This window comes from Falco punctatus, assembly GCF_963210335.1.
Source record: "Falco punctatus genome assembly, chromosome: 8".
In the NCBI taxonomy this organism is placed as follows: domain Eukaryota; kingdom Metazoa; phylum Chordata; class Aves; order Falconiformes; family Falconidae; genus Falco; species Falco punctatus.
The window spans coordinates 7046116-7073155 of record NC_137588.1 but is presented as its reverse complement, the minus strand read 5'-3'; the positions used below and the strand labels follow the sequence as shown (position 1 = coordinate 7073155).

General features: G+C 46.4%; 1 long non-coding RNA gene across 1 annotated transcript in view; it reads right to left on the bottom strand.

The window, feature by feature from the left end:
• Positions 1-393: 393 nt before the first annotated feature.
• The window catches only part of LOC308069029, a 48626-nt gene continuing 21979 nt past the window's right edge, over positions 394-27040 (bottom strand). Inside the window, exons 2-3 of the long non-coding RNA XR_013930240.1 lie at positions 25471-26481; positions 394-15966 (exon numbers count right to left, since the gene is read on the bottom strand). This is a non-coding gene — a long non-coding RNA (uncharacterized lncRNA). The remainder of the gene's footprint in view (positions 15967-25470; positions 26482-27040) is intronic.

Sequence of the window (27040 nt, the reverse complement as noted above, 5' to 3'; positions counted from 1 at the left end):
CATTCCCTCGCTGCAGGCATTTACACTGAAATACTGAAGAGGTTAAATGCTGTGCTCGCAGCTGCGCAAGGATTGGTGCCAGCATTTGAAGTCTGGGAATAATTGATTCATGTTTCCAGAATCATTTTTATTGGGGGGGGGAGGGGGGGGGAGGAGGGGGGAAAAGAGAGATTGAGATTGAGATTGCTATTCAGAATTTAAACCACCAGGCTTTGAGCGTCTGGTTATGTTGGTGGCTGCTGTCAGCCTGCCGTGTGAGATGCCCGGCTCTGCCACCAGTGCTACCAAGCATGGGCTGAAGCAGACGCTTGCGACCAACCATGGAGATGGCAGAGAGGTGAAGGATGCATTTGATAGAAGTATTAAGTTGTTTTTAAACCCTTAAACAGTCAACCTACCTGCCAATGGCTCTGCAGGTGCTTTGGTGGGAAATACACATAAATTAGGTAAACTGCAAAACAGGAACTGTGATGTGAAACAGAGGAGGCAGAAGTTTACATCAGAGAGCTGGCCTCAGGAAAGGGATAAGCAGTCCCAGTGTGCTGCTTTCCACTAGAAGTCAGGGCTGGAAAGGGGTGGAAGAGCCATCACACTGCTCTGGACAAGATCAAAGGAGTGATACGGATCTGGAACTGGACGCCAAAATTCTTGGACGTGTTTGAATTAGGCATGTGGTATTGCAAGTTATCTGTGAGAATGGGTCTGAGCGCTGCAAGGCAGGACATCCTCTCAAACATCTCCAAGATCTCGGCCCATTGGAGGTGACAAACAGCTGACAGAGCAGGGGTTTCACACCAGATTAGCAGGTCATGTATTGAGCTTTGAAGGAATGGGTTTTTTCCCCTCCAGTAAGCACTCTTTGCTTGTTCTTAACTGATTTGTTGAGAAAGAAACTATTCCCCATATATATATATTTTTAAATGAGGTTCTGGATACCTGTCATTTAATGTTTCCATATTGCTGAGCTGTCCCATTTTTAGTTTTAAAAAAAATTATTCCAGGTTTCTTTAGAATGTGAGATAGTTGTATTTTTACTGGGGATAGAGTATGTTAAAAACAACAACAAAAAAAGCATCAAAATTTACCTGAAATGGACCTTTTTCCCCTGCAGATTTCAGCTGGTGGTTTTGGTCAAATTTTGACTTGATTCAACTTGGATACCACACCAAAACATGATTTTTTTGTTATTGTTGTTTAATTACTTCCTTGTTTTCAAAATCATCAGCTTTTCTCTCAGAACAGGTAGGACGGCTCTTTCCTGGTCAGTCTTCTTTGAGACTCAGGAAACATTTTGATCACTGACTCCCATAAATCCATGAATCTGAAGTTAATCTTTCAGCTTTTTCACAGATTAGCATTTATGAACTCTCAGCAAAGAGCCACACCGGTTGTTTAGGAGTAAAGCACACAGCTGTACACTGCCTTTTTCAGCTTGCAAGTTGAACACCTTGTTGAGTTGCATCTTATAGTAGCTTTTCCATCATGGCTGGACTTTTGGAGAACATCTCAATTTAATTTGGCTTGCATACTCTGCACATGCATGAGTTCTGCAGGGGACATCTGGTTTGCTGCATGTCAAGTTGCTTGGTAGTTCTGCAAGAAATCTACGGCAAATGAATCCCAGAGCTTTCCTTCTTTTGGTCTGGAATTTGAAAATAAATTTTCAAAATTAAGCCTAATCTTGCACAGAGAAATCCGATTCAAACTTGTCCATAGGACTTCAGCTCCAATCTGATCAAGAATCCATTTTGCTTCATTTGGATGCCCTTGAGCTAATGTTTCTCCCCAGAAGCGATTTCTCTCCTGCACAGAGTCCAGAAGGAAATTTGATTCAATATGATCATGCATTTTGTCAGTACATCTGGCAAATAACACACAATTTTATAGCCCTCGACTTGGGAGTCCATATTTGGCCACCGGGAAAGCTTTCCGAGCTTTTTATTTGATTCTGATGATTCCTTGATGAAGCTCATGAGCAAGAGAGATAGACTTGGCTTGAAGCTCTGGAAGGCTAGTCAGACCGTGAGAGACACATCACATCTCCGTCATGGGACAGGAGCTCCCTGGGAAGCTCAGCCGAGATGTGTTATATATACGAGATGTGTTATATATTTCTCTCACTCTTTAGTTGCAATAAGCCTTTCTGCCCTGGGTGGAAACGCTGCTGTGGCAGGTTTTGGGAACAGGGCTCCCACTTGGGCACAGCTGTAGGGTGTCACTGAGATGATACAGTGCAGGATGGACCATTGTTTAATATAAACTGCATTACCCGTGTGCCTGAGAAGACCGTCTAACCCAGGGTATTGCTGCGAGCAGCAATTTCCACTCCCAAATTAAGACCTTATTCCCTAGCCAAGAGCTACCTCCATTCCTCCACTGCTGGGTGTCGACAATCAGATCTCAGGAACCGATGAGGAGACCCAACTGAAAGAACAAAATCCCTCAGCAGGCCCAGGCAAGCTCCCTGTTAACTGGATCCCAACACGTTTAAAATTTATCGCTGATAATCATTACAGTGAGCAGCGGCTGGAAACGAGCACGGCCAAGGCACAGCATGCAGCAGCGATGCTGCGTGTTCTTAGCAGCAACACGTGCACTGGTATAAAGCTCTCTGTGTTCAGGCAGGTTGGAACTGAATGTATCGGCTCCCATTTATAAACAGCAAAAAAATGAAGCAAAGAAAAAGAATAGGTACATCTCCTTCCATGTCAGCTTTTAGGCTTGAAAACGAAATACAAACCTTTTAAACCGAAGCATGCAAGCCTGGTGCTTGGGAAAGGAAATGGATTCAGCACATGCTGGTTTGTGCTACCAAGGCAAGCGTGTTAGCAAAGCTCAGTCCTGACATCCATGAGGTCATCCACCTTCATACTACCGCTCAACGTCAGTACAAACGATGCCAGGAGACACAAGCCAAGACAGGCTGAGGAGATATATTAGAAAAGCAGAAGGGGGGAGCGGGGAGGGGGATATGAGGTCATCTGCACCGACAGTATGTTAGGTACTCACATTAGAGCAGAGAACAGAGCCATTGACTTTATTGAACAAGCTTCCAACTGGTAACGAGGCTTGTTCTTCCAGTTATTGCACTGAAAGAGCAACATCTGGCCTGGAGCCTTCCAGGGGCCAAATCCTTCTCTGCTGCAACCCTGCTGCTATCAGCAGAGTCACGCCAGGGATGCATTTCCTCGTGAGAAATTAAGGCAATGAGACTGGCAAACAGTTTGGGGTCCAGCTCAAAAAGCCACAAGTTTTTCTGCATAGCAGGCCAGGTATCTGAGCAATAAAGATCCTCACACCTTTAATCACTTTCCCATACACCAGCACTGTGCATAATAAACAAGGGGGATTTTTTGTTGTTTTCCATAATTGGCAGAGGGAAACCCAAAGCTGATGTTTCCTTTCCCTTTTCTGATATATTCCCTTAGCGGCTAAGCCACAAGATCAGAGCAGAGACACTTAGGCAGGCAAAGCTGGGAGAACATCTACTGAGTTTCTTACCTCCCCACTTAAAGTCCAATAAAACATAAAGGGAAGGAAAAATATTAGCTTTCCAAAGGCACTTGGTGAGCTTCAGCAGCCTCTGTTTATTGAGCTTGCCATAACTTGCTTCCAATTACTGTAAGGTGTCCAGAAGTTATGGCAACATGGTAGTAATCTTCCAGCGCCTAAGAAAGCTGCCATCATCAACGGAGTGGCGTGGTACTGGGTACAAAGCATGACAGTGGAGAAAATGAACCGTGGTCCTAAACCACTTGCCGGTGGCTAACCCACACCCAGCACCACCCATCCCTTCTCCAGTTTACCTGGAAGCACAGCACAGGTGGGTTGGTCCTGGTTATGCCTGCTGATGGAGCATCCGACTCCTGTGAAGGGTTAGGATTTGCCCAGAGCTATGGGGATTGCTTTGAGAGCTGCCAGACCGACCTCTCGGTATCAGCTACTGTGCTTGCTCCATGCCGAGACGTTGCCTGAATGCTGACATTTTAACAGTGCGGTCCCTTCCCTGCACATGATACGGCGTGAGGGAATAACAGGATGTATTAATGTCATTTTAGATAATAATATTCTTCTCAGAGTGGGCTTTCTGGCACCATATGTCCCACTGTGAGAGAACTCTATCCCTATCGCTCCAGCATTAGCGCTGAGCTTGAAAGCAATTCATTCGGGCCATTAAAATGACTTGTGAAATGTGGGATAGTTATCAAGTAATTAGGACCACATTTCATTTCTCTCCCTGCCCAGTGCTCTGCACTATGATCTGAGTTCACCTTCAGCTTCGCTTCACCTTTGCCTTTTACGGACTGATGCAAGTGCCGGGTTTTTTTGGATGGTGCTTGCCCTCCAGTCCCCTCCCCTTCTTGCTCAGCTGTCACTTGTAATCTGCAGCATTTATTCTGTGTGCAAAAAAAGAGAGGAGCTGAGTTTGGAGAGGTGCCAGGGAAGGTTTCCCCCTTTTCCACCCTCTGTGCGATGGTAGCCATGGTGCCTCTCTATCCCCCCACCCCCTCCTCGATTAGATAGATGCGGTTGAAAGGACCGTCCAGGACTCGTCTCCCACAGCCAAGAGTGAAGCTCTTGGAAAGAGCTGCTTATATATCAAAAGAGCCACATGGCCCGCCGTGAGGTGAGGATTACCATGGGGCTTGGAAAGCACGCCTGAGTACCTGGCTCTGTGATACTGCTGGAGCCCAGCACAGGGCTGAAGTCCCTGCTGGATGGCATTTCAAAGCTCTCTGCTCCTCTGCTCCAGGTTGTGTTGGAAAGCGCAGCTTGCTCGGTTACCGGTGGGGCTGGGATCTTGCTGCGGCATGCAGAGTGCTTGGGTGGGAAGGAGAATACCCCTCCTTGCCTTCACGCTCCCCCAGTGCGGAGGGTCCTGGGCTGGACCCATGAACCGGAGCTGCTTGCCCTCAGCACACCTGACCCCTCACCCTGTGCTTTTTCCCTCCTTTTTACACTCACAGATCTGCTCTTCCAAGCCCAGATGACCACGGCACAGCAGAAGCCAGAACTTGCAGCATCTTGGTGCTGGAGATGAGCCCAAGGATGTTAATGCTGCCTCTGGCAGAAGAAATGTGTATGTGCCATGGTCTCACAGATGTGGTGCAGGTCCTTGCTCCCGGGCATATCTCACACTGTCAGGGCTTTGGCCACTCTCTCCTCACCATAAATCTGCAGAGGGCACCACTCTGAGCGGTCCGTGCTACCAGGGCCGATGCTCAGGAAGACACCTCTGAGCTCCATCCCTCCAAGGGTTTGGCCATGTTTCAGCTCTATTTTTGACCAAGAAAGTGTTTCACGTAAACAAGCTCAACCTCTGTATGCTGCTTCCCCCTTCACACAAGCAAAGGCATTACTGCTGGCACCCACCTGTTGATTGCTGTGCCATGGTCCCACGCTGCCTGGGGAAGGGAGCAGGTCTGAGACCTGGCCGTGCCTTCCCATACGGCACCCTGCAACGCAGCTACAGCCAGCCTCATCATCTAGACCTTGCCATGGATGTCATTCTGCCACCTCATCCTTCTTCTGGCTCTTGCAAAGATGGATCCACAAAAAATCTGCCCATGGTTTTTGTGACTCCACCTTGCCTTCAACCTCACAGAAACCCACCTTGGAGACTTTCACTCCCCTCTTTCCTATACTTACTTCCAGAATATTCTCTCAAGCCTCTCATGGGGGCTTATTTCTCCACAGAGGACAGCCCTGCTGGGTGTGCTCCTCACCACCCTTTCCTTTCTGTGTCCTGGCCCCAAAGCATCAATTTACTATGGAAAGCAGCAGGGCTGAGGACACCAAGTCCCAGAAGCACCTGGCTGAATCCACTAAACGATCAGCTGGGAATGAGTCATGTTAGCAGCCCAAGCCCAGGAAACCCAGCCAGATCCCTCTGCACAAGACTGAAATAGATTATAACTGACTGATTACAGGCTCTGGCCAAGTCCTAGTGAATTAGAGTGGCTTGCAGGGGGATGCAAGGATAAGGGCTATTATTAGCACTGCTATTTATTATTTGGGTAGCACTCCTATTGTCTCAAGTGCTCTCTGAATTGTCAGCAAGACGGGTCCTGCCCTTAGCACACAGGATCATTGGGATCCAAGGGTGTGACTGGAGAGGAGCTAAGAGCTGTGGGATGGATGTGCTAACACTCATTTGGTGTGGACAGGGGAACTGGACCATCAGTTCATCCTGACTGGAGACAGCATGAGGCTGGGAATTGCCACACCACGTCTCTCACCACAGAATGTCTGCTACCGAGTGCTGCAAGGTGGGAGTGGGAGTAGGACCAGGTGAGTAAACCGGCCTTCACACAGGGTGAACATTGGAAACATCTGAAGCATTGAGCCAGGTACGTACCCCTGGAGCCTCCCTGGAAGGAAGGCAAGGTGATCCCAGGCTTGGCTTTGGCTCGCAAGCTGGAGGCGAGGTGAGCAGCTGGGGAGGCATGAGCCAGTTTGCCCTGTAAACTTCTGCTATGTGGTCACCAGGCATGGAGAATTTGGTGCTGCCATCTAAAGCCCTGGTCAGGAAGCCCTGTTCTTCTGCAGGAATTTCAGCTTCCTGCTGCTGAAAGAGAGGGGGTGGAAAATATGACCCCAGTGCAACCTCAAAATTAACAACACAGAAGCTTATTTTTAGGAATCTCGTTGCTCATAAGCTGGGTTTTCACCCAAGTCTCAGGCTCTGGAGGGGGAGAAGAACAGATAACTGGCCTTTACAGCTCCTCAGAGGAGCTGGTATCTCGCAGCTCCTCAGCGGTGGTGGCGACACGTCTAGACGCTCTGGGAAGCATTCAATCAGGAGAAGGAAGAATGGGTCCCGCTGTTAGGAACAATGCAAGAGGAACAAAACGGCCCATTTTTATTCTGTGCAGCTGTCTTTTAGAAGGACTATTAGGTCACTGAAAGTTTTAGTTACAGCAAAAAATAACTCAAAAACCAACAAAAAATTGGAAATGAAACTGTATATATTTTTGGGAAATTGCTTTTTTTTATTTTAATAGGTTTCCCTTTCAACTCTTTTCCAGCTGATTTTTTTTCTCCTTTGAGTTCTAGGATTATTAATGGCTGCAGCACTAATGTGCTTGGAAAAAGCTCATTTAAACCCCATGTTTTTTGGATTATAAAATATCTGAAAGATATTTTTCTTTTCTTGAGCCAACAATTGCCCGGTTTTCCCAAGCAGACATTATTCCATGCCACGGCATCGGATGCATCGGACCAAAACTTGGCTTTGAAGATAACTGGGAGAAGCCTGTTGCCATGTGGCTATCGCTTCTGCCATAGAGCTCTCTTCATGTCCATGCACCAGATAACACTTGAGGAGAGGGGAATCCAGGGACCACGCTGGTCCTGGAGGACTCACTTCCACTCACTGGCACATTGAGGATTTTCTGGTGTCATTAAAAAGACCGAACTGTTTGATTTTTTTTGTTTTGTTTTGTTTTTGGGTTTGTGTTTTTTTTTTTCAAAGTGGAACCCAGGAGCTCTGGAAAGAGCTGTGGATAGACATAGATGTGGTTTGTCTATCTGGAGCATATGTTGTGGTGGTAGAGATTTCCGCTGACCAACTTGTTTTGCAACAGATCTGTGGGGTTCCCAGCAAGGGGGAGAGCAGACATGTCAGCCAAACTGTCTTCAAGACATGTCTGCATCATTGCTGGAGGGATGCGGAGGTGGTTCCACACAATATAACACTTCAACAAGAAAAGCCACAGCCAACACAGAGTGAAACCACTGGGGAAGTGATGTAGTAATTTTTGAACACCCAGACTAGGCAACCCTCTGCTTCCCTGGGTTACTCTCCAGCCCAGCATTGCCTGCCTGGACTGCCCAGCTCAAAGGCATGCAGACCATGCTCCATTGCTCAGTTTAGGTGTGCCATGTTGTCTCCAAACCAAGAAATTCAACCTGACTATGGTACAGTTCAGTGTTACCCAATGGCATTGGCTTCATTTTCAGCAAAGGAAGCTCAAAGCAGCCCAAATTCCCATCTATGCTGATACATTCAGTGTAGAAGAAATGCATAACAGTAATCCAAAGGCAGATTGCCGTCATTAGAGCCATCAAGAGGAGATGCCTAGGAAAAAGACCTTAATAAACCAAGAAGGCAGCTATTTCTTGGCAGACCTTGCAGCTTCTAGCAAACTTTTGCCTCAAAGCCAGAACCTGGGATGTTGTGGATGTGCCCCTAACATCTGCCAGCCGCCTGCAGTCCTACCTGAGTGGTTCTTCCTGATGGAGCAGAGGTGAGACTCCTGCCTTATGCCAATGGAAAAGTGGACGAGAGTTTCCCAGTCTCAGCAGTTGTGGCCAGGCTTCTTGCACCTCTCAGGCAACCTCCTGGCTCCTTATGGTATAACGGTGATTGCTTACACATGCCCAAGGATCTACTGTCAGGAGCTGACAGAGCTGCAGGGTGTTCCAGGAGCAGCTTTCAAGGTCCTGCCTCAGTGAACAGGATGAGGAGTTTCCCTGTTCAATCTCTAACTCATACCCTGCCCTTTGAAATTTATCATCTCCCTCTACCTCAACAAAGCAAGAAATCAGTATGCAGTTTAATACAAAACAGTGAAAACAGAGCTTTCACTTTAGGGAAAAAGCAGAAATTTCAGCTGTAATAGGACTACTTCTGTTTAAAATGCTATACAATACATGATGGATGAGCAGAAACAGCAATAACGTACAGTTTTTGGAGTGCTCTTCTCTTCCATAGAACTACCATCCATCAGCTGAGCACAGTGTCTCCTGGAAGCAGATTGGAGAGGTCTGGGAGTCTTTCCCAGGGAGAAGAAGGGGACAGAGCAGCAGTGGAGGTTGGTGATTCTTCAACCTTCCTGACGGTCCTTGCTTACAGCGGGGAAGTTCATGGACAAGGTAATTCCCACCAGCTCCGCACACATGGACACTAGGTCGAAAGCGCTTAAAGCTAAGGAGACCAGGAGTATGCAGGCCTACAAAACATGAGCAGGTAGGGTTCATCTTCAAGTGGTTTCCTGTAACAACTGTGTAACCAGTATTTCCCGTCCATCTCCATTTTCTCGTGACCCTGTTAAGTTCAGCACTCCACTAAAAATAACCTCTGTCTTTTATTGCTGGGAAAGAATCCCAGTCTTTACAGAAACAGGGTTTCTAATATTTGCAAAAGCAGATGCTGGGATACCCCAAAAGCTCAGAAACTAGCAGGCAAAATTAATGAGACTTTCCTACTTACTGTTAAAAAAAACCAACAAAAATCTCCTGTGAGTTTACGGCAGTTGCAGATCCAGAAGTCCTTCTGCTCTCCAAATAAACTGTACTTTCCAGAGGCTTGGGGTGGCTGTGCTATGGTATGAACTTCACAAATAGAAATCGATGAGATCTTTAGCAGAGATATGCAAAATAAGTGGGCAAAGACCCCAGCCCTGCTCTGTGTGCTCTGGTACAGAAGGGGGTGTTCCAGTCACCCCCTGGGGACCCAGCAGCCCACCACTGTGCTAGTTCAGTGGTTGAATGTGAGCATTGAATGTGCCTGGACTGAGCCCTCAGCCCTTTTCAAGCTGGGATGGGGTTTCGAGAACACACTGCTTTTGGCAGTGATCGCATCATGCCAGTAGCACTTCTACTGATTGCTCTGTGTGTTTACAGTAGAAAAAAAAAAAGAAAAAAAAAAGAGGAAAGAAAATAATAGAGAGATTCTTAAACTGGAAGAAAATGAAGCAGAAAGCTAGGTAATCAATTCATAAGGGAGAGAGGAAGGGGGGTTGTTCTTTAAAGTGCAGATATCCTGAGCTCTGTGTGTGTTGTAGCAGTGGGATGGAGCTGTCACACAAAGCAGCTTCTCAAGAGCTCTGTAGCCTGCAGACATCACTGGGAGAGGGCAATTATCAGTCCTTCTGCCCAGGGAAAGAGCTGAAGCTGTCCGTGCCTTGGCAGCCACCTTGTGCTGCTTCTCATTTCAGGGGGTTTCAGGCCAGCCAGCTCTCAGCCAGTGCACCTCTGGAGAGGTCCAGGTGTAGGCAGCCCTTTTCCAAAACTGGAACTTTCATCCACCTACGTCTCCTCTTCCTTCTCCTGTATGTTTTATCAGGTGGAAAAAAAGAAGCCAGCCAAATTCCAGCTGTGGAGTAGGGACACAGCACGACATCTTTGGGTCTGTCCTTGGCTTTACTGAAAAATTTCAGAAGGGGAGGGAACCCCCACCTATTTCCCAGCTACCAAGAAAGGTTGGTCAGCATTGCAGAGAGCAGGAGGCCAGACAGGCTGCAGGGTCAGAGGTCTTAAAAAGTGTTTCCTTGGACTTTTGGTTCTGAGACTAGCCAGACTGGGGTAAGACTACACTTTGGAAAAGTATTTTGGGAATAGTCCCATGCACAGAGATACCCTCAGCCTTCTGCTAAACATTTAGGGTAGAAGCCCAGGAGGAATAAGAAGCAGAAAGGATCAGGCCAATGCCATGTGAGCAGCACGGGGCAAAGCCAAGGTCAGGACTGAGCCTTCCCAGATCTCAGAGCAGATATTTAACTGTAAAACCATCCTTCCACTCCTCAGCCCAGCTTCTCGACCTGCCTAGTGTGCTCACTGCTTCAACTGGCATTCAGGCCAAATCTCTGCTCTCTATAGCATGAATTCATTAGTCCTTCTTTTCTCTTGATGGTGCTTAAAAAAAATAAATAGCAGCAGTCCTTAAACAGATACCATGGAGAGGTTAATAGGGAGAACCTATTTTTAGAACTCAAGGTATTGAATCATCCTTTGTTATGGCAACAAAGCTTGTTATTCCTTGTTTCCTCTGGTCTTTTATACGCATCATAGTCATCAAGGCTTCAATCCAGCTTACAGTAAACATTCAAAAACCTCAGGATTCTAAACTTATTTGTTGTGCAACTGGTAAGAACATTAAAAAAGAAAGGAAGGAAGAAAGTCTGTCAAAATCCCGAGTCTCAGAAGGAAGGAGGGGGACTCTAGCCTGAGGAGAAACTTTGTGCCTCTAGAGAAATTGTACCTGAGATTTTGGGTGGTGAAGCTAGAGCAGATGACATCTGAAGGTCCCTTCCAGCCAGCGCAGTTCTGTGGGTCTACACCACCAAAACCCCACAGCAAACCCAGCCCAAAGCATGGGCAAACCAGGGACACCAAAACAATGAAATGCTGCCTGGTTTCCGTCCAAAGCAACAAATCTTTTCTCACAGAGGTTACTCTTACTTGGACCATGTTTGCAGAAAGATTTGCCAAGGTTCAGCAATGAGGCTCAGAGAAAATGCTGAAATCAGGTGTGTTGTGCCTTTTTTGGGGTGTTGGTGGTGTTATTGCAAAGTCCATGTACATACAGGAGGTATCTTACCTGCTGTAGGAGAGCAATGACTGTTCTGAGGTGGGGCAGGAGGCAGTCCAGGAGCATGCGCTGTCATTTCTTCTAGCAAATTCATTGAGTAAAACATTCAGGGGAGCTTTGAGTTACCTCTTTGACATCCACTCTGGCAATCCAAAAGCTCTGTAAACTACAAACAGAAAGCACGGTGTAGATCCTTGGGTAGAGACAGCATCTCTTCTGCTATGTAATTGTACTGCGCCTTGCAGAAGCTGCAAAAGTGACCAGGGATCCTGGACAAAACAGGATGATGCTCCCCAGCCTGCCCCATTCACCCACTATAAAACCTCATGACTCCCTCTTTTGTTATTTTATTTTGCTAGAACATAGCACTTTTTGCTTTAACCAGCACCATTTGTAGCGACCTCTCAGACTGAAAAAGAAAAAAAAAAAAAAAAGAGACCAGTGCTTTTGAAAATAGGTTGAGTTTCAACATTTTTAGGAGAAGACATTTCCATTTCAAAATACACCAGTTCTTTTTAAAGAAATGCGAACAGAAGAAAGACAACCTGCTCCATTTGATCTGTGCTTTAAATTTTACTGATGGAAAACAGAACAATGTTAAAGAAAGCAACTAAAGAAATTTGGAGGGAGCTGGCCAACAAACAGAAAGAAGACCAGCTATTCAAAGTAGTGATCGCTGAGCTCTTCAGCACCAAAACATCCGCAACTATTGGCTCATTCCAGCTTTTCTTTGTCTTCCCTATCTCAGCCACGAAGTGTCATGCCCAGACATTTACTGGAGAGAGAGAGAGAGAGTACTCTGAGCTTCTGTCGCTGGGGAATGTCTGACGGCTCAGTGTTCACTCTGTCCTTTGAAATGCCACAAAAAGTTGAAATTCTGACTAAGGCTCCAGGATTATAGTCCAGAAAAAAAAGGCATTGTATTATATAGAAATGTCAGAACTGACATGACGTGTAGGTGGTTTGAAACGCTGAAGATTGGAATAGGAGCAGAAATGACAGCAAAATGCTTACTTTCGAGTCATTACATTATTAAACCTAATTTCCTTGCATACCTTGCCTTTCAAGGAAGGTGCGTGACCTTTACCTTGCTGGTGGCTGGAAGCAGAGAGAGGATGCAGAGAAGGATCTCCATATAGTTTTTCTCTTTATCATACTCCTTCAGGTAGCCCCCATATCTAGCCTGAGAGGAAATACGGGCTAGCTGGGCCGTTCTATATCTTATAATTGTTGGATGCTTTTCTTTGGACAATGCAACTGTGCCCCTCGATTAACACTATTCCCATGGACTGAGCCAGCACTAAAGTTGCTCTTTGCCTCCTGGGCAGCAATGTCCTCCTGAGAGCACAGCCATAATAAAGAAAAAGAGCTGGAGCTGCACTTTCCCTGAGGGAAGCTGAAGTGTATTTTGAATTGATTTGAAACCAATCCAATCAAAAGAATGAAATATTCCCCAATCAGGTCAAACTGACCAAAATGAAGTGTTTCATTTCAGATTCGTCTCCCCCCACCCTTCAAAATAAAATAGAAAGAAAAAAAAATATAAAAAGAAGAACACTGCAGGTTTTCAGCACAATCACATTTCTTCCCCATGGGAAACAGCAAATCTGTGGAAGTGGCAAGTTTCCTTGGAAAAATCTTTCTCATCAGCACTTCTCCACGGCACACAACTTCCAAAAAGCCCATTGCTCTGATTTGGGGCCTTCCCAGGAATTACATCTCAGGTCCCTCTTCTATCTGTCCCTAAATCAGCTGCCCTGCTCAGAGGGTGTTTCCCAAGATCCACTGCAGACAACGATATGATGCCCATCCTTGGACATCAAGAGCCTGAGACCCTGCCATACCTAAAATAGGATTCCGCCAAACACTGACACCCCCGCCTCATCCCTTTTTTTTCCACTTGTATTTCTGCAAAAAATAACGCATGTGTACACATACATTATAGGTGTGTATGTGTGTGTGAAAATCCCATTTTTCACTGCTAGAAAACACCACCATCTTTGGGGGGCATTGCTGCCTAGCAGGTGAAGCAGGACCTGCACAGCATTGAGACATTTTCTCTGTTACATGGGTCTGTGGCTGAGTGCTGAAATGCAGCCATCTGCACCGAGCCAGGCATGACAGCAACACAAGGGTCCTAGAAAAGAGGAGGAAAACCTAAGGCATTTTCCTCTTTCCTGACTGCACAGCTCGACTCGCAGCATCACCTTAATATCTTTCCCATACTTGCTCTGACACTGCCTGGAAAACGGCGCACAGTTATTAGCCCCATGTTCTCTGCAGCAAGCTGCAACGTTGAGAAACGATAAATTAGATTTTCAGCGGATTTTTCTGAGAGCAGAAGACATGAATTGCTAAATGCTTTCCCCAACAACACCAAGGGATGCTCTAGGGAAACAGCAAACAGGGAGTAGGTGAAAGAGGGCATCCATCAGCACTCAGCCACTGAAGCACCTTTTCTCCTCCAAAAAGCTGGCTTTCAGCAAATCCCTTACAAGGACTTTCCGTGTTCTACCAGCTAGCCCAGGAGTTGTGCAATTAGATGTCAAACATGTTTGGAGAACAAAGTGTGTAAACGGGATGTAATGCAATACTACGTGTTTATTTCTGAACAAGAATCCAAGCAAATCCATCCACGGCCACTTTGCAGAATGAATAAAATCTGCCAGTTGAAGCTATCTTGCAGTATTTCTTCTCTCTCCTCTTTCACTAAAGAACTGGAGTGAAATGTTTTTAATAAAATGCTGGGTGTTTTTCTTTTTTTTTTAATACATATACATATCAAAGTTCAAATAAATCTTTACCATAATCAGAAGAATGCAGAAAATTGTAAAAGTTTAGAAGGGGTCACTTCTGACGGCCCTTACTCCATAAAGTACAGTTTGATGTCCTGTAGTTTATAGCTGTACAAAGCCCAGCTCTTCTGCATTCAGATTGGCTGTTAATGTTGTAATGATGTTTAACTGCTGACAAATGAATTACAGGTGGGGAGCGCATTGCCCGTTTAAGACGAGGACTGTTTAAGTAAAAAAATCTGTCATTTTTATTTGCTTGCTTTTTTTTAATGTTTCTTTTCAATTCCCTCAAGCAAACAGATTAAGGAACATCATAGACTGTCAAGTAATGTCTGTTTGTAGAAACACCACATCTCTTTGATGCATCTATCATGTGCTGGAGTGGAGAGAGAGGGGTTTTCTTTCACTTGCAGTGTAGCTTCTTTTTATTTTTTGCCACTAATTATGGAATTTCTCATTAAAATAACAAGAAGCACGTCTGGCTGGGATTCCAGCACATGTTTTCATTTTTGGAAACCAATGGGAACCGTATGCTTTCTTCCTTCTTCCATGTCCCATGCAGCAATGGCAGTGCAGAGGCCAGCACCAACGTCCATGCCCTGCTCTGCCAGCCCCATGGCCGTGCACCGGGAGAAGACCTTTTCCCAAAGGCAGAGCCAGCTCACGCCAAGCACAGGGATGATGCCACAGTCACCGGCTATGTTTAAACTGCTAAACTACGTGCCATTCCCCAGGGTTTGGACCTGATCTTTATTTCTTTCCCTTCTTAAGCCTTTCTCCTCTCTTCTTCCTCTTCCTCCTTGTTCCATTGCATTTTTTCTCACAGCAAAACTCACTCGCGCAGACCTGCGGCAGTTATTTATAAACTCTCCTTGAACACCAAAGCGCCATGAACAATCATTTCCCTCCAGTTTACAGGAACATTCAAAGCGCTCGGAAACATATTTTCAACATAACTCATCACTTTGAAGATGCGTCCAAGCTTTTGTTCGTGTTTATTGACAGGAAGTTGTTTTTCATGGCTCAAATCAGGAGGGGGATGATGAAGGAGGGAAGTTGCCAAGCAGTTGGAGCTGTACCCTGCAAAACTCGACCCTGCATTCCTGGCATGCATGTCAGCTTCCCCCAGCCACCCGCCACCCAACCCCACTCTTCTTTTTAAGGGGAAAAAAATGTCATCAGAGCTTAGAAAGGCATAAATTAGAGCAAGAGCTGGTGCAGGCAGGTGGGAGAGGGAGAGAAACCTCTGTTATCCATCATGGCTATGGAAGAGGATGGTGTTTTGGGGGCACTCCTTGGCCCTGGAGGGTACAAGCACCCCCCTTGTTTTGCCCCCTGGAGGAAGGCTGTGCTGGGGAATGGGCCAGCACAGCAGGATCATCCCCTTTCACAACTCGGAGGCTTAGGGGAAGTTATGACTCAGGCCTGGGGGGGGGGGGGGGGGGGGGTAGCAGGAAAAGGGGGGGCTGGCTGAATCACTCTGGCATGGAGGGGCAGGGCTTTCTATCCCTGTCTCTGGGGGCTCACACAGGGGCTTGTTTGGCTACTTTTCCGTGGAGATGGGCAAGAGGTGTGCAAGGTGGCCAGTTGAGGATGGGAGCCCTCCTGGATGGGGACGAAGGGTGGAGGAGGAACTAGGGGAACTGGGCAGATGGTGATGGGAGAGGGGCAACACAGACACCTACCTGCTTACTGCTGCACGCCGCACAAGAAGATGAAGCGCTCCTGGTTACCACTTCAAGTCCCAGGGAACGTCTTCAGGGTATATCCTCTGCTGGCTGCAACCATTCTGAACTTCAGAGAAAAGCAGCATCCTTCCACGAAGGCTGTGGTGATACTCATCTCCTGCTCCACGGGCTGGTTGTGGTGAAGAAAGCCAGCAGAAGAGCAGGATGAGTCCCCGGGGTGCGCAGGGAAGGGGCAACAGAGCCCAAGATGAGGACCTCAGCCAGCCAAAGAGGGCTGCCATCACAAGAAAGCACCGTGTGAAACGCAACAGACCCGTTGGTCTTGACCTCACGGACACATTCGAAACCACTCAGCAGCCCTGGCACAGATCAGCGCTCTGCTCCGTTTAACAGGGAAAAAGAGAGATTTTAAATAAGGTTGTATCAACCTTTTTATATTGACAATGGGACTGGTTATTATATACTGTGTGCCTGAGGTTCTTCCACTGAAAGGAGTGTAATGCAACACTGGGGGCAATTCTTGATTCCACTTACTCCCAATAATTATTACTTCTTGGCTTGTTGCTACACTATATAGTGTAATGTTATTGCTTGGAATGGTATGTTAACTTAGTTTTTACTGATACCATGTGTTCCCCTTCTTTTATCCCAGTAGTGTGTCAAGAACTGTTTTTGTAAGGATGGTCAAGGGAATATGATTCTAATATTACTGTAGATGATATTAAAAGTTTTATAGACAGTATTCCACGTTTGAACTGGGAGCCCAGAATTCATCCACGAGGGCCTTAATCAGACACTTGAATTGCACATTTCAAAGGCTCAGGTTGGCCAGTGAGGGAGAAAAGGCACTCGCTTGATTACAGGCAATAGCCAGTTTGAAAGCCTCGCACTTAGAAACAAAACAAAAATCTCTGAAAGCTGGGCTTATAATATGCAATTTCAGGCATCATTTGGCTTCAGAAGCATGATTTAAAGCAGCCTGAAAAATACATGGGGACACATTGCTTATTGTGCTATTCCCACAAATAGACCCATAAACTGCGCCTGTTAATGTGACAGTCACTGTCTGGCAGAGCTGGGTAACACTCAGGTCCTCCAAAACTCAGAACAGAACCTGCAATAGGAGCTACAGACCAGGGTGTACCGACAGTTACAAAGGAGCTTTGCATGCTGGCTAGACCAAAAAAGAAAAGCTGTGTGCACAAGCGGGCTTTTTTTTTTTTTTTTTTAATCACCATGCAGAGGTGTGCAAGGTAAGGACTGGGCAATGCCTCCCTGCTTGCTCAGTCAGATGGGAGCTCAGAGGAGCTCTGCACAGCTCTGTGATGCTCACCGGCAACGGCGTGGTGCAGAGCACAACTCCACAAACACTCAGGAGGAGGAGATGCAGGGACTGCATGCTTGCTCGTGGCCCTCCGGGTGATGCCTGGTGTGGGAGAGCAGAGTGGAGCTGGGCTGCTGAAACTTCCTCCAGGGACCAGAGCACAAGGACTTGCTCTGCTAGGTTCTCTGCTTCATGTCAACATTTTGCAGTGCCATTTCTTTCTCAGATCTGCATCTGCAGTTTACAGTTTATCCACCTTTGGAAGCTGCTGGTTCAGCTCCTGTGAGCGACTGCAGCAGACAAGGACTCCACACATCTCTCTGATGCATTCAAGAGTTCTGTGTTTGCTAACAGCAAGCTTTCCTGTTCAGTCATCAAGGTATTTCTTGGTATGTTTTATAGCAGAACAGGTCCAACGTGCAAAAGGAGGGGACTTTGAAGGCAGATAGCAGCAGCAGGCAGAGTTTTCCAGCCCCACCAAACTTTTATGAGCACTTCCATAATGGCATTTCCAACACTTGGGCCACAACTGCAGTGGCAGCTGACGCCTCGTACATCATAATATGCTTTCTATTTAAAAAAACAATGATGCTGTTTTATTTGTTGCAGGTGATTACCTTCTCATCAGACGAACGTGCCTGGAAATTCCAACACTTTTGCCTCGGCAGCAGGCGGGCTTGGCCCGCCTGACACTGTGTTCATCATTGCAGTCGTCACCAGGGATGCATGCCCCGCATTTTGCAAGTCACTGCATTGCCTTGAAATGCTATACGCCTGCTACTGGCATGATTACTGGAGTTTCAGAGCTTTCCTTGGGGTTTTTGGGACCCTCGAGGGTGTCTTTTTGGAGGCTTAAGGAGCAAAGCTTTGTCCCTAACCAAAGAGAGCTTCAATTGTACTGCAAACTGGCGGCACATTTTCCTGACTTGGCGACTGCTTACGCAGGCTCAGGCAGATGGACATCTGTTTTTCTTTCTCTGGATGTTCCCTTTATTTCACTTCCATAATCTCATCAGACCCAGCTCCTGGGGCATCCTGTACTCGCTCTGTGATTTTTCATCAATTGCTTGTTGTGTGCATTGAGCACAAAGGGAGTAGAGCAGTCACTAGCTTGTGCTTACTGGGAGCACCCAGTGGTGAGACATGCTGGAATGGGGCTGGGGTGCCTCAGGAGGGCCAGCTGGTGTGGGACAGAGCAGCAAAAGGTGAGCCAGGGTGACAGCTAGAGGGAGAAGACCTCCTTAGAAATGCAAGGACAGGGTGAATAGGGAATGTGATGGAGCAGGAGGAGCACAGCAGTTCACCAAGAGGGAGATGAGGCAGATGGGCTTATGGTCAGCTCCTTGCTCAAGCACCCTTGGGAGGAAAAGTGGGTGACAGCAATCCTAGCAACTCCCACGTGTACAACAATGAAAATACTTCTACTCACTGGCTTACCTGGTGCTCTTCACTTTAAAAAGGGAAGGCAAAACCTTCTGTCTGTAAGGCTAAGGAGTCAGCAAGCTGGAGTGAACAGACCTTGGATGAAATGTTAGCTTCGGTGAAGTCATTTGTTTGTAAGCTTCGGCCAAGCCACCGACTTTGCAAAGCACAACTGGGCTCAAAGCAGGACAAACACCTGTTCTGGAGACCTTCCAAAGCCACAACTGTCCAATACTGCGTGTAACTGCCCAAATTAGAACTAAGTATCCCCAGGTCCTACTTTTCCTACTCATACTTCATTAATAGTCTCTCTGTTAAAAAAAACATAGGGAAGTAGACATCTGGACTGTCTAATCCAAACAAGGAAGATTGCTTTTATGCATCCTTATCTGGCCTTCTGAATGTGCTCCCCCGTGAGGGTTTAGCTATCAAGCTGAGGAGACCCATACTTCTGAAATTCTGTCCAGACCAACCCATTTCTGCATTGAGGTAGCTTTAAAAAGACATCACCATGAAAAGAGGTTCCCTTTACCTTCCATACAAACAAAGCTCCTTGCTTCACCCCAGCTCCATCAGATCATGGAGAGTCCATTGGAAATGAAATCTTACATTTGAAAACCAGCAGCCTCTGGAGATGACCTATAGGGTCCCTTACCAGCATGAGCCAAAACTGAACCACTTGGACCACAGACACAGGCAAGCTCTGATGCACCCCTGGCCAGCTCAACTCTCTTCCACTTGACATCTTGTGATGGGGAAGAGCACTTCTGCTACCCGTACAGTCCCTGCTGGGATTTAATGGCAAAGGGTAGAATCCTGGACTACCAGGAGCCTCATTTAACTCCTCCAAGATGTGCTTTGCTTCACCACTTCCCAGCATTCAATGCTTGGAGGACCTTGGTTCTGGTTTCAGACTGCTTTTCTTCACGCTCTCTTTTCCCATCTGCAAAATCAAGGTAATATTCCAAAACTCCTTTACAACTGCCTGAGCTTTCTGAAAGAGAAGCACAAGGCATTATTCTTTAGGACTGGTTTGAAAGCTGTTGGTCCACAACTTCATAAACATCGTAACAGATTTAAGACAGCAAAGTATGAGGAACAGTCTATCTGCAAGGTTACAGCTACTGCTCCTGGTTTCCCTCTCTCATGTGGTATACAACATAAAAAGCCCAATTTGAAAGGGAACGGTTTGCAAATGAATCACTGTTTCTTAACGAGGGGAAAAGGAAAAATAATCTGCATGCATGTCCACAGCCAAACTCTGCAGGGAGAGATTGATAGTGGCTGCCGAGATCTGAGATGCACGCTGCACGCACTGGACAGGGGAACAAGGGGGCCTTAGGTAATACTGGGAAAAATTGCTCTGCCGTATTTATTTTTCAGACAAAAACCTGACCTGGAAATCATCAACATCGTTCCAGCATGAGGAGGCATTTTTTTTTTTTCTTTTTGAGACTGACATGCAATCTTCTGAATCTGAAATTGAAATGTCACGCTTCTGAGGGCTTGGGATGTCTTTTAGAGATCAAACCAGTGCTCATCTCCAGTCCCTCCAGCGATGAGTAATGAGGCCAGGTGCTTTTTTTGAATTAGCACAAGGACTAAATGACACTGTGCTGCAGAGATGTATTTTTAAAGAGCAAACTGGATCTTTTAGTGATTGTTCTTAGGTTCATTTATGGGGTAGGGGATCTGATGGGGGGGGGGGTATGTGGGAATCATCCTCCTGTTGATCTGGTAAATACATCATCTAAATACAATCTGCTCTCACAAACAGGCGAGCCCAGGGAGATGAAGGAAACCACATTAAAAACATGATGAAAGTTGCCTCAAGGCTCCTTATGTCACACTTGAGCTTTGGGCAGTTGGATTTTTTTATTTCTTCCCTTTTTCTTCCTTTAATAAAGCCAAACCTAGCCTTCTTTACTTTGGTGTTAAAGGCTGAGAAGACCCCTTGGCTTGTCCCCCAAACACATACACATGCACACATACATGCACGCTTGCGTGCAACAGATGCCCATTGCCTCCTGCCCAAGCTGCAAGCCAAGGGCACATTAAAAGCTCACAGGCAAGAGGGATTAGGGTTCCTGGCTTCCACTTGCTTTTTTAGGTCTTCCAGCAGATGACCTACCTCCTTGGGTGGAGACAAACCGATTTTAATGGTAAACAGTCAGCTAAACACCAGTCTGGGCTGAAGTAGACAGTTCCTGTTGACACCAGGCTCCTTTGGCATCTCCCAGTGGCTCCTCCAAGGGATTCAAGCAACACAGAGGGGGAAGGGATGATACCAGGTGGGGACCCTGTGCACCTTGTGGGCGTGATCCACAGCTCACGATGCTGGAGTGAGGAGAGAAAGAAGCACCCCCCCTCCCCCAAACTGCATTATTTCTACCCTGTTGTGAACTCCCTTCAGCAACGACAGAGCTAAATAAAACTCACACATGGTTTATTTTTGGATTAGCACACACACCCCCCCCCCCCAATTGATTTATGGTGCTATTGTTCTGTACTCTGACCTAACACACCAAACACTTCGAGCTTTGCAGCTCCCTCCCTGCTCCTTCCATCATGCAGGTGTAACTGCTGTAAAAGCGAGGGAGAGGAGGGAGAGGGAGGAAGGAAACAGAAGAGAAAACAAGGGGAAAAAAATTGAGGCTGCAGATGCACACATCTGCTTTCTGACTAATTCAGGGTATGGCACACCCGTATGGGTCCCTTTTTATTGCTAACATTCCTTATAAGTTAAAAACATTTTTTTACCACCCACCCCCCTCTTTTCCTCCAAACTTCAGATGTCCCAGAGGAATGTTTAAATTATTATGGAATCCCAGAGGAGTTTGCTGCTTCCCTTTTTAATTTGTTCCATGCTAGTTGCTGGTTTTTTAAAGCAGTGCCCAGCTTACTCTTTCCTAAAGGCGAGCCTAGGGCTTCTTGTTCCGGCTGTGGTACAGAACTCGTTATAACTTTGTTCCCCAAATCCCTGTGGGTTTATAGTGTGGCTATAATAATTTACTTGATGCTGAATTTTGCGATTACCTGCTCTGTTTTTTGAGCTTTTGTTTAAATAGAAAAGCTAAAAATACTGACTTAAGCCAATCAAAAAAAAAAAAAAAAAGAAAAAAAAAGAGGCATTATTGGCCATTTTTCACTTGGCCAGCTTTCACAGGCGAGCTGCAATCCTGTAAGACCAACGAAATGCCTGGTGTTATCTAGCCCTAGGCACAGACTGATGTCTTTGCAGAGCCAGACAGAAAAAAAGATCAATGTGTAGTAAAAAGGAGAAGGCTGGAACTGGGCTTTGACCTTTAGGATCCAGTGAGAGTTGGCAATTGGGGTTGCAGAAGCGCTATATGGCATTAGCTGTTTTTAACCTCATCAGCTCTCTTTGCCCCTCCACCACTGCTCCAAGGTGGGAGGGCAAGAGCAGATGCTGACAAATTGGACCAAGGTTGTCTAGAAAGTACATGGTAAAAAAAGGACTTATTCTTCTCTGCAGCTGCTGGCCTTCCTGATTTTTTTAAATTTTTTTTTTTCATCATAAGCATAGCACAAAGCGACTCTGCCTGGCTCTGGTCCCCCTGGAATCCCTTTGTCTGAAGGGAAACCATTTCACTGGCCTTATGAATGTCCCTTAGAAACAGTTGCTTCCAAACTGAAGGCAAAAAAGTCTCAGATCCACAAGATGACTGCACTAGGGAATGAAATCGATAAAACTCAAAAGTGTTTGGGAAGTCTTTTCTAAATATGGCACAAAGAAAGAAAAAATGAAGGAGGTGTCCAAAGAATTAGGAAGGGCGATGCATCTTGAAACATTCCCTGTCAATTAAGAGAAGAAAAGCAAATACCGGCCACACCTGTCCTCAACAGCACCAGTTAACTGTTAAGCTCAATATTTTGTCAAATCAAGTATTGCTTCTTCACGTAAGAAATTTGCTGTTCACTGAGAAAACAAATTTCAATGAAAATGCAGTGCTGCATTTTTCTTGGTGAACCCTACTTCCCAGCCATCTCTGCATCCAAATGCCTTTGAGCATTAGTGAAGGAAGTTTCTGTGTCACTGATGAGGCAGAGACTTTTGAGAATCATGATGGGGGGAACAGTAACATGGTTCTGGTCTTCCAAGCAAAGAAAGAGGAAGAAAAAGAAATCTCCTGTTACCAGAAAAGTGGAATAAGATTGAGCAGGGGAAAACCTGCAAACACATCACCAAACCAGACCATGCTTGGGAAGGCAGCTGGGTGAGATGGAGCTTGTCCATGCCTGTGCTACACTTGACAGTATAAAGGCAGGGAATTTCTTACTAGGCGAGGGGGACATAGGTCAAATACCTTTTATGTCACCTATCAAGCTGCTTAGGACTTGGCCCACTGAGATCTTCAACTCCAAATTGTCCATGTACAAAGCCTCAGGCACCCCCAAAGCCACTGGGTGCCTCCTTGCCTGCCTGAGCAGTTCCTTGTACCAGCTGGTTTGGTTTTCAGTGTGCACAGAAATCTCCTCAGAAAAGCCAGGTGGGTCCCAGGAGCTCGTATGCAATTCCTTGAAAGGCTCATTCCTTCGGGTACATCCAGGGCACAATGAGGACCCACCACACCAGACTTATGATCCCACAGAGGAACAAGCATTTGATACCAGAAGGATCAGAGAATGGTTTGGGTTGGGAGGGACCTTCTGGACCATGAAACAATTTGAGTGAGAAACCAGAAGACGGTTTAAGGAGTGAGAGCTGCAAGGTGCTGCAAGAGCCATCCAAGGGAGCACAATATGCCTTTATGTGCCATTACGACACGTTGGCTCTTCATACCTATGGCCATTTCTGGCATGGTTTGGACCTCCCTTCCCCTAGGGAAGAAGGGATAATATCCTGCTGTTGGGATGGGGCTTTCCAGGGAGCCCTTGGGAAGACTCAAATAACTGCTTGGAGAGTAGAGCAGTTCAGTGTGTTTCTGTCCAGGTAATTAAAATTACTATTAATTTATGGACTCCAGAAAGACTTGAAAAGGGAGGGTGCTGAGACCGGTCCTAGAATCTGATAATCCCCTCTGTGGTGAGGAGTAATTAATGCTTTTCCACTGCCCGAGGGATAGCTCTGGGGCCATTAACTCCTGTGACTGCTCTGCAGGCTCCACGAGCAAGATCTCAACAGTACCTTAAGCTGGGTGAAATATTTCCCCTGCCACTCAAGGGCATGTGCCACTTGCTTGCTTTCACAACCTATTACTCACCTCAGCCCCCGGATTTGGTTTATAAATATTTCCATTCTGTTTAAAATCAGGTCCACTAGTTTAGCTTGGCGTGTGTGTGTGTGTGAGATTGGTGTTTGGTATTTTTAGTTTTCTAATTTCATTGCAATCGCATGGCTGCACCCATGTGCTGCTTTGAAAGACTGTTCACTGGTGTTCAAAATCAAAGGTAAAACTTAGGGGTGGGCAATCCCCAGGAAATGAACATCCAGTGACTCTCCTGTGAACCGAGACAGCTGAAACTACGTGCCTTTATGGGGAAAATTAATTTTATGTATAATTCTCCCTTCCATTTCTATGTGTGGTATCCATGCTGTTTCAATTTCTGTGTGACAAAATGTATTATTGATAGGAACCAGACCTGTGGCTGCTTTAGTACTTAGATATCTAAATACTTGCCTGCAAGTACCATCTATCGCTAAAGCGAAAAACCATGTCACTTGCAATGTCCTTTGGGAAGAAGAAAACCACAATTCTTTCAAGATTTGCCAGTTACTTTACAAGTTAAGCCTGTCAGTTTAGCACTAAATCTTAGACTTAAAATGGTAAAATGAAAAAGCACAAAAAAAAAATAATTCCTTGTTTCAAAACTGGGAAATTGAGTTTGTCTGAAATATTTTATGCTTGTGTTTGGGACTCGCGATGATTGATTCATGGGTTTGGGAACTGCATGTGCTGACAGCTCTGAGCATCCTGCCTTCATTTTGCGAGCATGGATTAGCTCTACCGTAAACAGTCTGAAGGGAAGAGATGGGTGAATAAACAACGACATCATCCTGCTTGCCATCACCTCCCACCTGTGAGCCATGGGCTTTCCCAGCAGCCAGCCTTCAGCTCTACCAGCAAGGTGAGGGTTTCTGTACCCTCTCTGCAGCCAGATGCAGAGCCAGCGGGAACTGCCCACAGCCACCCAGACCACCAACATCACAGTTAGGACCAGAAACTTGCATCCTCTCCTTGACCAAGGCATGAGACCTTTGCTGGGGGAGGGTCGGACCAAAGCATTTAAAGATGTAAAAACTGGAATACTGGGGATCTAGGAAGACATGATCTGGCTGCTGAAGAGAGCCAGAGCATCTCTCTTGCACTGCCCAGGGATTTTAAGCTTCCTGGGTGTGCGCGAGGCACAGAGCAGTTTGCTGCTCCTGCAGCTCAGCTGCGCTTTCATCTTGTTGGTTTGCAGCCAGGAGGTTTGCAGCAGGACAAATTTAATGGGACTCTTTTTCTCGCCCTCCTGCCTGTCCCAGCAGGACCCCAGGGCAGCAAGAGGCAGAAGGAGGAAGAGTTGAGCAGCAGCAGCATCTGTGGCACTGGCCTGCCAGCAGCAGGATGTGCCTATCTGCCCCTGGCAGCCAGATTCACTGCATCTGCCTTTTAACCTCAAATAGCAGCACTGGGGGTGGTACTAGGCACTTTACAAACATCTGGAAAACAACCACGTTGTAAATTTGCTGGACACAAACTCATCACTTTGGCCCTTCCCGTGTGGTTATCCCATGGTGAGCTAGCGGCTGGCTTTGCTGCCTCCAAGCTGTGCATGTTTAGGACCATAAATCACAGGACCACGCTGTGGGTGGGCACAGAGCATCACCAGTGCCACTGGAGCAGTGACCAGTCACCACATGAAGAACCATGCTTGGCATACCTTTGTCCTTTTCCTTTGCAAACACATTAGCACACGTACCTTAAAAGGTCATCTAGACCTTAGAAGATGCAGCTAGAGACACCATCAAGAGACCTCGTTGACAGACAGACTGGCTCAAGGACCTGCTCAGATTTTCTGCAAATACTGCAAATCCACACAAGCTGCATCCGTTGTGGGTGGCATTCTCTAAGAGTTTCACTTTGGTCAGAATGAGTCAAGCAAACCCTGGATCTCTCCTCCTGGGTATTTGCTGGAGCAATCCTGGCATGGTGGAGAAGAGAGTCAAGCTGGGGAAAGGAAAAGGCTATATTTACACTGCTCCCTATCAGGAGGGAGACCACAGGATCTATGTTCGAAGGGAGAGGGTAAAAAATTCTCATTCACAGCATTTAATGAAAAACATCTTTTTCCCTCCCACCCTGCCCCTAAGACAGTTTTCACAGAAATTTCATTTTTCAATTTCTCTTTTCTGGGGTTTACTGAAGAGCGGAGAAGTCTGTCTTTTCATCAATAAAATAGTACACCCCCACTAAGTCTGGTGAAACAAAAAAAAAAAATAAGAAGAGTGAAAGAAAAGAAGGGATTGTTTCCTGGGGAAAGTCTAATACCATTTTAGCTGTGGTTTCTAACAGATAGTAAGTCCAACTTATTTTATTACTTTTAGGGGTCTAATTGTGATTAGACCTTAATTGTATTTTGGCTTGCCTTGCAAAGCGAAGAAAGAAGCAGCCTGTGCTGGCCATTGGATGCAATCATCTGCTCTTTTGATATGCATGTGTGTGTGTCTATTTTCTCCTTTCATCTTTATATAAACTAGGAAGTAGAAGCTGCTGTGATCCTACCACACCTGACAGCTTTACTGTCCAGACAGCTTTACAGCCCATTCAAGGGCTCAGGCTCCTGCGACGGAGCTGACAGTGCTGCAGAGGGCTGCGACTGGAGCTGTCGGAACCAGACACAGCCTTGTCAGCTCTTTTTTTATTTCTTCTGCCACCCCTTTTGTCTTGCTGCCACGTTCAGCAGGTGTTGCTCTTCCTTTTGTAGCGGATCCTTTTGAAAAGACATCAAAAAGCTTCATTAGGCACAAGAAAAGGGATCTTTTCTTAGGCTATGTTTGTTCCCTAACTACCATAGATGATCTGCCATCACTAACAAATGGAAGTGGCCGTAAGGGCTGTATTTTGAAAGCTTAATTGATCTGAATCAAGTTTCAGAATCCCAGCCAGATGAAACTCTTCTGCTTGTGCCTGAGCACAAGTTGATTTCAGGGGACCAAAATGAGCGGCAGCCCTGAGCACTGCAAGCAGCATCCTCCCTTTTGTGTCACTTAACCTCAGCGAGTGACGAGTGACGGCCTGATGAAGGCACAAGGGAGGAGTGCTGGGAGGCTGAGCAGAGAGTGACCTCCTGTCATCCCTCAAAACAGACCAGTGCTAGTCCAAGGTGGGGTCCAGCACAGGATCCAGCAGCTCCCCAGGAAGGTGCTTTGGTGTTCCAGGCAGCCTGCACCAAAGCTGAAGCTTGCCCCTCCACTCACCACCCTCCTTCCCTTTTCCCCAAATCAGCTGTGCCAACACCAGCAACAAAACCCAGGAGATTTTCCCCAAAC